Raw genomic sequence first — 15,311 nt, 5'->3', positions numbered from 1 at the left:
GATGCCGATGGCAACATTAGACAGCAGCCACAACAACAACAGCAACCTGCAATCATTGCAGTCGGAGTTGGAGTCGAAGTCGAAGTCAGTTCCTCAGTAGACACAACAGCAACAGCAACAACAACAATAGTGAAACAGTAATAGCAACAGCGACTCTGTTGGCCTCATTATGTTCAAACATATTTCATATGCCAGCAACAACAACAGCAAAAACAATAACAATAACAGCAACAAATAAGCAAAGCAACTTGGCTCTGTTTTTTACTTCTTCTTCTTCTTCTTCTCGTAGTTGTAGTTGTTGCTTCCTCAGCAATCGCTTGGCTGCTGCCATTGTTGTAGTTGTTGTAGTTGTTGTTGTTGTTGTCATAACTGTGTTTTGTTGTGCTGCTCAGACTTTGGTTGCTGTTGCTGTTGCTGTCCGGTGAAAGTAATCATCAACAACATTAAGCGAGGTAAACAAACTACAAAAAGTATAAAAAAAAGAGTTACACTCGCCAAAAGTTCATTTGAGACGCGAAGCGCGAGACTTTGACCAGCAGAGACGAGAATGCTCCATAGACAAAAACAACAAAAAAAAACATCAGCCAGCCCTGGAAGTGGGTACCACTATCTCTATCTCTTTCTTGCTGCTAGGGAATTCCGGCAGCTGCAGCGCCGCGTAACTGAAAGGTTGAAGAACCACAAAGAGATACGATTATGATGATTTCTAATTGAAAAACTCAGCGGCGCGCTCAAATGTGTCCAGACACAGCGACTGCCAAAGATAGAGGGAGACGGAGAAGCAGAGAGAGAAAACGAAGACGTACAAAACAAAAACAACAACTGAAAAGAAGAAGCAGAAGCAGAAAGAAAAAAAAATGAAACGAAATTTCATTAAAACGTTTGCACAAATAAAATAAGTGCTGCAAAAAGCAGAAAAAAGAGTAACAGCAGCGGCAAAAGAAACTGAAACGAGGTCAACTGAGGTCAACACATTTTATGTACCGAACCCGAACTACTTCATACTCTACTAAATATTTGTATGACGACGACAGCGACGACGACGACGACGTTAGCAGATGCGTGTGTGTGTGTTAGTTTGTGTTGGTGTGTAAGTGAATGGGGAACTGCAGTCAGCTTTGGGCTTGGAACTTCAAGTCACACAGCTTGTGAAGGGCAGCGGGCGGCGAAGCGAGAGGGGAGGAAACACTGGGCTGGGCTCTGTGCTGGAAGAAGAAGAAGTGGACGAAGGGAGTGCAAAGGGAGCTGCATCAACTAAATCAAACAAAAGGCAAACAGCAAAAAAATACAAAAAAAGAAAAGTGGAGCGACGATGACGACTGCGACGGGGGCGACGCAGTTTGGGGAGAGAGAGATCGTTGCTCGCTGTTTGCTGTTCGCTGCGCTTCAATTGAGTTTTACATACATAGACTTCAGTTTAAGCGTTCGATGTTGTTGTTGCTGATGTTGTTGATTTGATTTTCAACTATTTTGAGGGCAACACAACGGCGACAAAATGGACACCAACAACAGCTAGCAAAAAAACAAAAAAAAACTCGTTCGCTGTGACGCGCATTGACTAACTGAATTGTGTTGTTGCTATTGCTGTGGGCTGCTGCTGCTGCCCTGACACCGCAGCAACAAAAACAACATCAGCAACAGCAACTCATGACTTGGCAAATGCGCTCGCCAACATTATCGTCTTGACCATCTCGTGAACTTCATTTGCAAACGTTGGAGCAACATTTGTGTGGCTTAAGCTCGCTGCAAAGAGAGTGAGAGGGAAAGAGAGGGGAAGAGAGGGATTGCTGCTGCTGCTGCTGGGCAGCCAACATAATTCATTTGTATTGCTGTTGCTGCTGTTAGAGCTGTTTGCTGTGTTGTTGGCACAGCAAGTGTTGCCAACTTTATGGCATTTACAAATACAATTACATTAGCTGCCGCTCAGTCGACTTTTGTTGTTGCTGTTGTTGTTGTTGTTGACTTCTTTTGGCATTAGCTTTGCCGTTACTTTTGCAATTGTCGGTTCGTCGGTTCGTCGGCAAACCGAGCTGAACCGAGTTGAGTTGACTGAAGTCGAGTTGAGTTGAGAGATGAGTGCTCAGAGTTAACTGTTGGCCAAGTGCGCAACTAATTTGCATTTGTTTGGGCGGCTTAAAACTCGCCGCTCGCTGCTGCTGTTGTTGTTGCTGTTGGCAAATTGCAGCTAAATGCAATTCAATGGCCAAGAGCAACAACAATTCTGAATCTTGCAACTGTTGAGGCTCGAGAATTTCAGTTAGCCAAACAGTTGGAAGCGTAATGAAAGCTTTTCTTGGCCAACAATAGAGCAAGCAATTAAGAATGTTGCTTCTTACAGGTAGCACATAAATGGTACAAATTTGCTTTATCATCGATTAAAATTATTTCTATGTTCAGCATACTCAGGATTAATTGTAATTACTTGTTTAGGTTCCTTAGTCGTCTTGGCTTTTCCCCTTTAGTAGATTAATATTTTTTATAAATTTTTGTCTACTTTTATAAATAAATAAATACTTGTTTAGCTCATGAAAAGACATTATTGTATAATTATTGTGTGTTGAAATTGAAAAATTATAGTAAATTTGCAGCTAACAATTTGAAAAGTTTAAATTTGATTTACATTTTCTATTGCTTATTTTTATAGGTCACTTGATTATGATTAAATAAATTTCAATACTAAATAGGATTAAAATAACATTGTGTAGTTTTTAAAATGTTTATGGTTAGGTTAACTGATTTAGCAAAATTATTTTTGTGTTCTGAATTGATTTAAAATGAACAAATGAAAACGTATAAGAATTCAACATCTAATATGTACCTTAAAATATTCTTTTTAAATGAAATAAATTCTCTCAGTAAATTAAAAATACTTCTGTTAATTCCCTGAAATAATTTCTTTATAAAAGTTTGAAAATTATATACAATGCTCTACTAAAAATAGATTGGTGACATTTGGCTTATATTGTTATATGTTAACCTATATTTCAGTCATATAAACTTATAGAATAAACAACACATTTGTCAGACATAACACATTTTAATACTTAGTTGGATATATAACACGTTAAAGAAATATATAATAACATAAGAAAGTGCTTAAAAAGTAAACAATGAACATTTTGAACATTTAAATTTCAATTTAGGTATTAATAGTAGTATGATATAATACTTCCATAATTAAAGAGTTACATTAATGAAATTAATAACACATAAATGTTATACAATGACTTGACTAAAGATCAAAGATTTAAATCTAGATGAAATAATAATTCGATCTATATTAATATATCTGAATTTTTAAAAATGGGTAAACATACAAAGGATGAAATAATAGAAATAATTATATGAAAGGCAATGAGTAAACATTTTATTAAATGCGATTATTACACAAAAGGACAAACACCTGACGGATCCTTGAGGAGTATCACAAAGCAAATGTAGGCTGTGTTTGTAATATGTATCCACACTTTTGTTGCTCTTCATGTCGTCGACTAGAAAGCGCTCAAGTTCTTTATTAAAGGGAATTAAATGACGATGACTGCTGAGAAATGTTAAGAAATACTTCAATCCAACGCAGTTGGCTTTGTTTGTCTTCAAGTGGCAAAGGACAGCTGATTCTTGAGCTCCACGAAAACTGAACAATTATTGACACGTGCGCACCTCCACAGTAAATGTCCTAAGCAAAGAGAGGGGGAGCAAGGAGCAGCTCCTTGGAAATGCCACAGATGCATTTCCGGCAAAGGTAATATTCAGCTGTTGATTTCATCCTTCTGTTCTGTTCAACTGCTGCTTGCTGCTTCTTGCTGCCTGCTGTTTGTTGTCGATATTATCTGCAATTAAATACTCAATGCACAGAGTCGGCGACCAGGACAAAACAAGTAAAAATTTCAATAACTAAAAACGCACATGTCCTGTCAGAGGCAGAGCGAGAAAGATGCAGAGAAAGAGACAGAGATAGAGAGAGGCAAAAGCAGATGTTACAGCGTCGCACAAAAAAACTGATGGAGCGAGTCCTTTTCGTCCTGCGCACTTCTTTTTTTATTCAGCCTACACGCTGCTGCTACTCCGACTGTCTGTTTTCGTCTCTGCGCCTGCGCAGTTTGTCTCTTCCCTTTGTGTCCTGCGTCTGCCTGTGTTTCTTTTGGGGGGGGGCAAACGCAACAACATGCCCCGAAAATTATCCCCTAAATGCCGCCTGTCAATTGGATGAAGTTTCCTGCGCAGTTTGCGGCTCATCAGCGTCAGCCACAAGGCTACGCTTTGCGATCTCACTACACTGAACACACACAGAAGCTAATTGCATAAATTAATTTAATTACATTAGTGATAACGAGTGCTGAAAGATTAAAGACTGACCTTTACGAGGAACTAAAGCATAACAAAATGACAACTGACTTCCGAAGGTGTAAAAAATATACATTTTGAAATGTTTGCATTGTGGTAAGCTAGGTTTCTTTAGGAAAAGTAAATCTTTATTTATTTAAATAGGTTAATTACAATTATATTAATACTAACATTATTAGTAAAGCAATGGTTGAAAAGACCTAAAGCTTGAAAAACTTTATTTACGTAATAGCAATTTTTTGGGAAATTATTTGGAAAACTGCATGAGAAAATAGAACCCAATTTATTTTAATAATAAGTAGACTGAAAACCTTACTTTTTAATTAACATATAATAAAATAGGTATCAAGTGCATTAAATTTGTAACTTGCGTAGATACCATCTTAAAACAAAAAAAATAGAACTATTTAAATATCTAATTATTAAAATAAATATGAAATATAAAATCTATTGAAGGTAAAAACATATGAAGAAATAAGTTTGAAGAATCAAAGATAAACCAACTGACAATTGACTATAGTTAAAAGTTCATTAAATTAGTATTTACCAATTCTGATATACATAACTTTCCAATTCTCGTAGGAAACTTCAATTGTTTATATTATATTGTTTCATATAAAAAATTGTAGTACAATTGTAAAGTCTTTTTGTGTTATTTTTTTAGGATTATTTATTCATCTTTTAGGAGAATATTAAAAGTACGTAAAATATTCTGAAAAGAATTGGAATTAAAAACTTTAAATAGAATTTCAGATTTATGAATAATATTATTAAGAATATTTTTTAAGAAACATTGACGAATTTAATATAAAATTTGCTTTCAATACTATGAACAACATTTTTTAAAAAATATTGATGAATTTAATATCAAATTTGCTGAAAATATCATGAAAATATGTTTTTCAAAATTGCTGACAAATAAGAATGCGGTTAATTACAAATTCAAACAATTCTTTTGCTAAGTAATTTCTTGCAGTGTGCTCGCACGTAGGCCCGTCTTAGTTATCAGCAACCCCTATATCACACACGACACAAAAGACTACACAGATACCGCAGAGCAGAGCATAGCTAAGCAGAGGCTCTCTGCTAATTGGTTGCCCCTGACACGCGTCATGCTCTCCAAGTGAACGGCAACTGCAACAACACAACAACAACTGCAACAGCAAAAGCAAAAGGTGAAATTGTACATCATTCTCGGTCTATTGGTATCGCTCACTCAGTTGCTCGTTCTCAATTTTAGATTGTCTTTTGTTTTGGCCCAGTTGACGAAACTACCTACGCAAGAAACAGTTTCCTAGAGTCGTTTTTGTGTTGTTGTTGTCGTGGTTGTCGAGTCTATTTCAAAGTGCATTTGGACATAGACATAGTCGAGAACCTTTCCCAGTTACCAGTTCCCGGTGTGGCATGTTCCCATTTCTTGTTGTTGATACGCTGAAAGAAAGGTGCCACAAAGAGAAGAAAGCAATAGAATGGCATTTTTATGAATGGTTCGAATCATTCTCTCTATGAAAAGCATTTCGTGTGTCGTCAACAAACAGCGTGTAAAGTGGCCATAAAATGCAGCCAAACACTCGAGGTCACATGATTAGTGTCACATTAATAAACATGCGGCGAACTTCGATCGACGACTGATGACCACCAAAGTCCTGAATATCAGCTGTGGATCTTTCACGGTGTCGGCATCGCGCTTAGTTCAAAGCAACAGCAGCAAAAATATTGCATATTTTCATAATGGCATAATACCGAGGGCTTAAATTAAAAAACGAAACGAAAAAAACTACTACAACAAAAAGAGAACACAACAAAAAAAGAAGAGCATACGCACAACGCAATTTAAATACTCTTTTAGATTTTTATGTACATAAAATAATAATCAATTTAATAGAATTCTTTTTTATAAAGAAGAACTTCAGTTTAGTTTAATTAAATTATTTCATTTTTTCTGGGTGTTAGAATATTATTTTAAATATCTCTTTAAGAAAATAAGCGCTAACAAATAAATTTTATAGAATTGTTTTTTATTTGCATATCTTAGATTGTGTTAAAATGATTTTTTTCTTGCTTATGTTACAATTACTATTCAAGATAAGTATTATCTTTAATTTAAGTATTATATTTAATTTAATATCTTCAGCTTAGTTGCTTTTGGTGTTTATCAACACACTTGCATATAGAAAGAAATTTATGATTAAATTATTTTTTTCAAAAGTGTGTTAAATTAAATTTCCACAACCTAGTTTTAGTTGATTTGGTATGTTTTGCACTTTATGGTATATTTTGATTGCAGTACTATATTAATTAATTATTTTTGCGGTATATTAATTTGATATATTTTAAAATTAATACCGCACTGTGGTACTTTTATTCAATATGTGTGGCGTGTATCTCACAGTCGCGTACACTCGACTGTAGCTTTTTTACTTGAATATTTAATTAGAATCGTTTCATAAAAGAATGTGATTCATCTTATATAATTGAAAAAAAACATTTAAAGAAAAATATTATATATAATTATGTTCAAAATCATCACTATTTAAATGACTTTAGTTTACCTAATCTAACTCAGAATTCTTGCCACCTTCTTCAAGAAAAAATCTTTTAGGGATCATTGTATAAAATTCTTTTCCAAATTGTCGCTTTTTAAATGACTTTAATTTGATTAACTTAGCTTAGCATATTTGTCACCTTCTTAAGGAAAATCAATGTAAGGATCATTATATAAAATTATTTTCAAGTCGATGGCCTTAGTTGCTAGCACTCCCTTTCTTTTAGTTATTATATTATTCTGTATAATTTTTAACATATAAATAAATAAATAAAATTATTTTCAAAATCATCATTTTCCTAGTTAATTAACTTAGTACAGAATACTTGCCGCCTTTTCAAAGAAAAACATTTAAGAATCATTCTATAAAATACTTTCCCAAATCATCACTATTAATTGAGTTTAATTTGCTTAGCTTTGAATATTTGCGTTCCTCTAAATTAAAAATGTCTTTTACTTGTGGCAACGCTTAGATAACTCAATTGGCGTATCTTATGCGTTAAATTCATGTTTTGCTTCCTTTCGATTATCGGAAACTCGTCGATAATTAATTGATCCGTCGCATGCTGTATCTTAATGCAATTATGCCCAGTTCGAGGACTGTTAAAAGTATGTTAAATTTGTGTAAATACCGAAAGCAGCTTAATGGTGCCAGTTTCAGTTTCAGTTTGAGTTTCAGTTGCCCAAGCTACTTTTGTGGTTTTTGGTGGTGTCCAGGAAGCAGCCGTGACAGATGTTACCGCATCGATATAAGGTATTATATATATATACTCTATATAATACGCAGCTTGTCGAGTGGCTGCTGTTCAGTCTGCTCTTAAGCTACCCCTTTCTAGATGTTGTATTGAGTAGGGTGAGTTTTATTTTGCTGCTGCTGCTGTTGTTGATGTTTCAGATGTTGTGTGGAGGATCATCGGGTTATCGGCATTCAGAAAGCTAATCAATCGATTGGCTGGATGACATGAAGCCAAAGATTGAGATTGAGCCTGGCAGTGAAATGTGGAAGAAGAAGTCGAAGAAGAAAGACAGATCAATATAGAAAGGCCACCAAACAAGTTAGAAATCTGTTTATTTTCTTCTCTTTTGCTTGAATTGCATTGACGACGCATCATTAAAATATTTTCCATTGCTTGTTGTTGTTGTTGTTGTTATAGTTGTTGTTACTGTTGTTTGGTGTTAAATCAAAAACCACTTGAACGAAATAAAATCTTTCTCACAGTCGGCGACGATCGCGCGAGAAAGAAAAGAATTGGGAACGGGATTGAGACTGAGACTGAGACTCTGGCATGGGAAACGCGCGGCAAAAGATCGAACGGACGGACTGACGGACAGACGGACGGGGGAAACGAGGCAAACAAATTATGAGAACGAAAAGCGACGACGTCGACGACGAAAGTCGCGTCTCAGTTCGGTTCTCGTCTCGTCTCGTCTCGTCTCGTCTCGTCTCGTCTCGTCTCGTCTCGTCTCGTCTCGTCTCGTCTCGTCTCGTCTCGTCTTGTCTCGAAGAATGTCTGGTTTTGTTCTTTGCTGCTTGCTGGCTTTGTTGTTGCTCCTAAATTGATGACAACAACATCAAAACGGACAAGCGTGCGCTTCAAATGTATCTCTGTATCTGCATAGGCCCGAGATACTTTGGCTCCCAGAGTATCTTTTGTTGACCGTGACGATTTCTCGTATACCTGGCGACGATTTCAAGCAAAAAAAAACAAAACAAGAGCTGAAAAAAATGAGAATATCAAGAGAAGAAATACACACACAAAATAAATGCCACAATAAGTCAATAATCAAAAAGAGAACGACAGATAGATGGATGAATGGATGGATGGATGTTTTCGAGTATATAAATATTCGTATGTACTCATTTGGATTGGCCCGATGGTTGACTAACAGCTATAACTGACTGTCTGTCTGTCTGTTTGTCTGGCTTGGATGGAGCTGCGCTTATCATCATTATTCAAAGCGAGCCACCAACGCCGCCGACACCGCCATCGACATCGCCACCGCTTTAGAAATAGAAAACTAATAATAATAACAAGAACGGCAAACAGAAACGAGAAAAACAAAACAAGTTTTTGTGGGCGAGTGCATGGAAATGCTCGATGTCTATCGATATACATAGAAAAAAAAAAATAGAAATAAAAATCAAGTTGAAAAGAATTTCTAAAACTCATAAAACAACTGCGACGACGACGACGAGTTTTGATTTCGATTTGAGTTCTCTTTTCTCATTCTCTTGTTGTGCTTGCTACTCATAGTTGTTGATCCAATGCGATGCATGGCAAAAGCCAGCACAGCACACAGTACACAGAACACATGTAAAAAACATTTCAATTCACACTCTGGACCAACCCAGGCACCAGAGAGAGGGGGAAAAAGTGGTTGGCGGTGGCACTAACAACTCGTCATCGTCAATATCAGGTTCGGTTTTGGGCTCCAGACCCAGGAAAGTGGTCAGCAGAGTCCGACTCGGAGTCAGAGCCCACGCCCGCGTTATGATTTTGTGGCCATTTTATAACTAACAGCATTCCATCGTCCACATCGACATCGACATCAGCATCGACATCGACATCAGCATCGGCGCCGTTGTCGCTTTCAGAGCCCCGGCACATGCCGGCAATCTTCTCAGTCGCTCAGTCCTCAGTCAGTTTCCGATCAGAGGCCCAGTTGCAGTCTCATTCTCATTCTCAATGTACAACATGCCCCATGCCCCACATGCCACACACGTTGCTGATGAGCCACGCAGCAACAGCAGCAAGCGATTGACCGCCAGACTGACGGACCGACAGTCGAAACAACACTCTCAGCATCATCAGACTCCATTGCCTTGCCCCGAGGGCAGTTGATGCGCTGCTGTTGCTGTTGTTGTTGCCTGCTTGCCACTGCCACTGCTGCCTCTTGGTGACAGAAGCGACGCAATGCGTTGCATGTTATATGTATGTGGGCAGCAGCATCTAAAGCAGTGAAGAGTGGGCAGAGAGAAAAAGAAATGCAGAGGGAGCGACTCTTAACCCATTAAACAAATCATTTAAATTCTATTCCAACTAGTGACAATAAAAAACTTCTGCGCAACCTGCAAGCCGAGAAAATTAGATCTTAGATGATAGTTTTGAATATTTTCAGTACTTGAAAAGTAAAGATTACGGTTATACCTTATCTGCAGATTGTTTATTTTGTTATGTCAATAAAGACAGATGTAGAAATATTGAAACATTTTACAAATATATCACTTGTTCACCTTGATGATTGAAAATGACCTCAAAGGGTCGTTTAACATATCTATTTCCACCTCCTGCCATTGAAGGCACAGGGAAAAAAATAAAGTATAAAAATATCAGAAATTTTTTTTGAAATTAGAACAGCAATTATAATAGATGGAACGTTTTACTTACAATCAATTTCATATTCACAAATTGAATTGCAATGAAATATAAAAAAAATCTGTTGGTATCGCCTGAGTTATGTCGTCTTTTATAGGATTTTAAAAAACCTCCAAAGTAGTCTCTTAATTAAAATTTCACGCATTTCTATACCTACGACCCATAGAATAGAAGGGTATTATAGCTTTGTGCTAGCAGAATATGAATGTAACAATCAGAAGGAAGTAAAGTATATATAATATAATATATTCTTGATCAGCTTCAACAGCCAAAACGATATAGCCATGTCCGTCTGTCTGTCCGTATGAAACACTGAGTCTCAAAGACAATAAGAGATAAGAGAATTATAACAGCTCTTGTTATGTTTGCACACAGATCAAGTTTGACTCAAATTTTGTGCTATGCCCACTTCCGTCCCTGCATATCGATAAAAATCGAATAAAACGCGTAATTTTGAAGCTAGATCGGGGATTCTTGGTACATACTTTAATAACTATAGTATTTATGAAAATTTGACTGCGATCAGATAAAAAAATGTATGGGGAAAAAGCTTACTTACTACGTGTCTTACTTACATTGGCTGACAATCTGGGATATTGTATATTTTTAATGTAGTACAATATTAACTTAGATAATATATATATTTTGCGATATACTTTTGGTATATTTGTTGACTTTATTCAAAAAGGGTTGCGGGTATCTTACAGTATAAAACACTCGACTTTGGCCTTCTATGTACATCGTTTCCCTTTTTATAGACACCAAATTGCTTAATACGCCGAAGAATATCTACAGAGCCGAAAATAATAAATTCAATTGATTTAAAATATATTTGTTTGTTATTAATACGAAATTATAGCTATATGTTATATACATAAATGTGGATAATTGACAAACTCAGTAAAATGGTTTCAGTCGAGTGTGCCCGACTGTGAGATACCCTTTAATAATTTAAAAATCAAAAAAATATTGAAATTTATATTAATATGTATATATTACACGTATTTAAGGCCACATTTTGTATATTTACCATGGAATACAACATAAACCACATTGTTAACAACAAAACTAAAACCCGAATCCCGTTTATTGCCATGAAAAAATATTTTTTAAATGCCTCATGGCTCTGAGATATAGGTATTAATAAGAAATAACGATCAGACAGAGTAATTTAAGCAAAAAAACTTCTTTATTAAAGAACACATTGCTCTTAAAACAATTTTAAAACTGACTTCAAATTATTCGAACGTTCGTACTTTAATCAGTAATTTTAAGTCTCACATTTATTGAACTCGTTAACCAAACAAAATAAACGAAATTAAATGAATGGCGAACATATTATTCGCGAGGAAAACGAAATATTAGTTAGATTACTAAATTCAACTTCACTGAGTGATTTTCCGTTGCCTGCTTGCCACTGCCCGAAAGAAGCGACGCAATGCGTTGCATGTTGTCTGTATGTGGGCAGCAGCATCTAAAGCAGTGAAGAGTGGACCGAGAGAGGGAGAGTGAGAAAGAGATGCAGAGGGAAACTGAATGCGTGTCCAACCAACTGTTAACCCATTAAAATTCTTGTCATCACTAATGCAAACGGAGTAAAGAAAAAAGCGAACGCACCTTTAGATTTTATAGATGATGCATTTTGATTTATCATTTAAACAATTTTATGGTAATTATACCTTCAAATCAAAGAAGAAAAGCTGTTGGTAAACCATAAAAAATTAATTGCTCTTTGGACACCACTTTCAGGGGGGATTGAAGATAAAATTTTCTGAGCATTAATCGAGATGGTGTTTTAAAGATTATTTATATAAGGTGGAGTTTGGTAAAGGTAAAAAAAAAATTCCTTAAAGATTTGTCAACAGTCTTGCGCAATTTTATGAAACTAAGAAAAAATAGTTTATTATTTATTTATTTCTGTTTAAATATTTTCCATTTTTTATATTTATTAGTTCCTATTTAACTCGTCAAAACTTGTAAAAGCCTTTGATTGATCAATTAAATTATTGGGTGGCTTTGAGGACTACCGACTCTAAGAAGAATACAGTCATCAGAATTAAGTTAAGAAGTTAAAATTAGATAAGCAATTATATTATAAAATTGAGTTAAAGAGCAATCCACTTACAAATAATATCAAACTTACAGATAATCTTTTGATACCGCTTCAGTTTTGTCGCCTCGAAAAGGTCTTTGAACAAATTTATAAAATATGTTTATGATACTTTCAATTTGTAGGCTTTTGCTTTGCTATTTGAAAGACTATATGGGTTAATCAGCCAAAGAATGTAACAGCAACCAAAATAATATATAACATTTTGTTTATGGATAAGTTCAGATCAGTTAAATACAAATTAAATTTTCCTTTTAATATTCTTTTAATGATCGGTATATGAAGATTTTTATAATTATTTGCTATTGAATTATTTGTAAGCATTATGGATTCTTTTTTTTAATATTAATGTTTGGATAGCTGGAAATCCGATTCCATTCTGAATCAGAATTTCTGATTCATTCTGTTCGGGTTTATTTCTCTTTTAATATAAGACGCCATAAAATGAAAGTAAATATGTGTGTGTGTGATCATAAAATGAATTATAATTAGGCAAATGATTGCCAACATTTATTTGTTTGTTGGTCGCTTTTGCAACAAGCAACAACGAGCGAAGAGATAAACATGAAATTGATAAGCGCCGTTTTTTTTTTTTTGTTGCTTGACAGAATATAAACATTAAAGATCGTTCACTTTATTATTTAAAAGGTTATCAATTTTGGTTTTTATCTGCGTTTAATCAGATAAGACTCTAAATTTAAATTAAATGGCAAACGAATTTTTTCTTCTAATGGTTTTCGCTTAGTTTTCTATATTTCTACGATTTTTTCGTATTTATCAGTAAAATTGAAATTGAAATTCTTTCAAATGTATCTAAAACAAAAAAAAGTGTCCAGATATTCGTAGTACTCATATATCTATTCTAAAATGCTTATCAATTCATACATATTCGTTACTATGTTATGTTAACTTCTCTTGGAGAGTCTCGCACACACACACACACAATACAAAAGCAGTCCACATGTTTTGTATAATTATCGTGGTTAATGTCTCGACTTTGTTGTTTTGTTTTAATTTTTTTTTTTCGTTTTTATTTTGTATTTTTGTGCTGATAAAAAACGTTTTATCAGTTCTTTTTTGTGTATGAGGTTGCGTTTTTGTTTGCCTTTTAATTAAGTTGAACACAAAGTGAACAAAAATTCATGGAATGCCAACGACGACAACAACAACAACAACAACGACGACGACGACGACGACGATGACGACGACAATGTACAATTTACTATTGTTTGCCCCAACGAATGACCTTGAAATCTCCACCAACAGTATTAAACAACTACAGCTACTTATAGCCATCTTGCTGGCCCAAAAAATCAACTTTCTTTTGCCCCGTTCGCTGTTGAAAGTTGCGGCTAATTTCAAGATACTGTGCCCAGGTAACAATTAAGTCTAAACTCAAGTCCGCAGCTGCAACAAAAGCATCAACACACACAGTTAACAACAACAATAATAGCAACATCAACTACAACAAAAATGAAAGTAGACACAAATTTAGTTGCAATATTTCGTAATGCACACAATGACCACCCTTCCTCTCAACCACTTGTGCTCAGCCTGGTTTGGGGCTATGAAGCTGCCCCAAAACCCACATGAGTATCTTGCAGTTGTTGTTGGTACTGTTGTTGCTGTTGCCTTGGACAAATTGCATAGTGGTGCTCAGCGTTCAGTTCAGGAGTTGGCCAATCTTTGCTAAGATGCCACATAATTAGGCATAATTTATGACTAGAGCAAATATGGTTGCAACAAACAGTTGCACAGTCAAGTGAAAGTGCCACAGCATCCACCACAACTACATGCAACTGCATCTCCGCATTCGCTCCATGCAAATTGCTCAATTAAAAGGTACATCTCAAAGGACAGCCAAGCAGGGAAATGTGATCAGTTTATAAGATTCATATAAGATATTTGCAATATTCAGTTTTCATTTATCTAGTTCTTGTTCGATAAGCATTATATCTGTAAAGAAAAAATAAAAATAAACAAATAATGTGAATGTCGAGAAACAATATATAAATTTAAATATATATCCATTTTACGTTTAAAAACAAATCAAGTAGGTTTTGAGCTTGCCTCTGAGATTTGGACAATTGTTATACCCACTACCCATAGGGTAAAAGGGTATTACAACTTTGTGTCTGCAGGCAATGTATGTAAAAGACAGAAGAAGGCATCTCCGACCTTATAAATCATATATATTTACGATCAGGGTCAGCAGCCAAATCGATGCCGGTCTGTCTGTCTGTCCGTATGAACACCTTGACAGCACTTCTAATGTTTCCACGCATATCAAGATTATTTCAAATTTTTGTCAAGTCCACTTCCGTTGCTTAAACTCAAAAGCTCTTGATTTAAGCACATTTTGTTCTTAAACCAATTCTAAAACGGACTTTAAATTATTCGAACGTTCTTACATGAATCAAGAATTTTCAATATCCCCCACATTTATTGAACTCATTTACTAAACATGAGCACGGAACTTTTTCGTTAGCATTTCGTTAGCATTTCACGCGGGGGAAGCGAAAAATAAATATTTTAAATATTTTATTCGCTGACCTATTGAGTTATTTCTTTAAAGGCAGGCGTAATCGTTTTTCAAAAACTTGCTTTAAATGTTGAAAATAATCTTGAATCTTTCTTTATTTATTTGAACATTGAAATTAAATTGATATTTTTTTATATGTTAATATAGAAGACTTTTGATTCAGATATTGATTGCTCTTCTTTAATTAACTTTTCTGAAATGGGGGCCCCATCGGGTCCATAAGTGGCTAGGCGTCCTAGTAGTACGATATTCTATTGGCACGAATCCTGGGTCAATCTCATAGTCACCCTGACATGCTGATGGTTGTAAGCCAAATGCTAGTAAGGCAATAATTATAAGTGAAAATAGTATATGCAGCTGCATCTTTTCTGAATCGTAGTTGATTTTGCGAGT

The sequence above is a fragment of the Drosophila nasuta genome, chromosome 3 (genome assembly GCF_023558535.2).
Source record: "Drosophila nasuta strain 15112-1781.00 chromosome 3, ASM2355853v1, whole genome shotgun sequence".
NCBI lineage: Eukaryota > Metazoa > Arthropoda > Insecta > Diptera > Drosophilidae > Drosophila > Drosophila nasuta.
Note: the sequence above shows the minus strand (reverse complement) of the source record.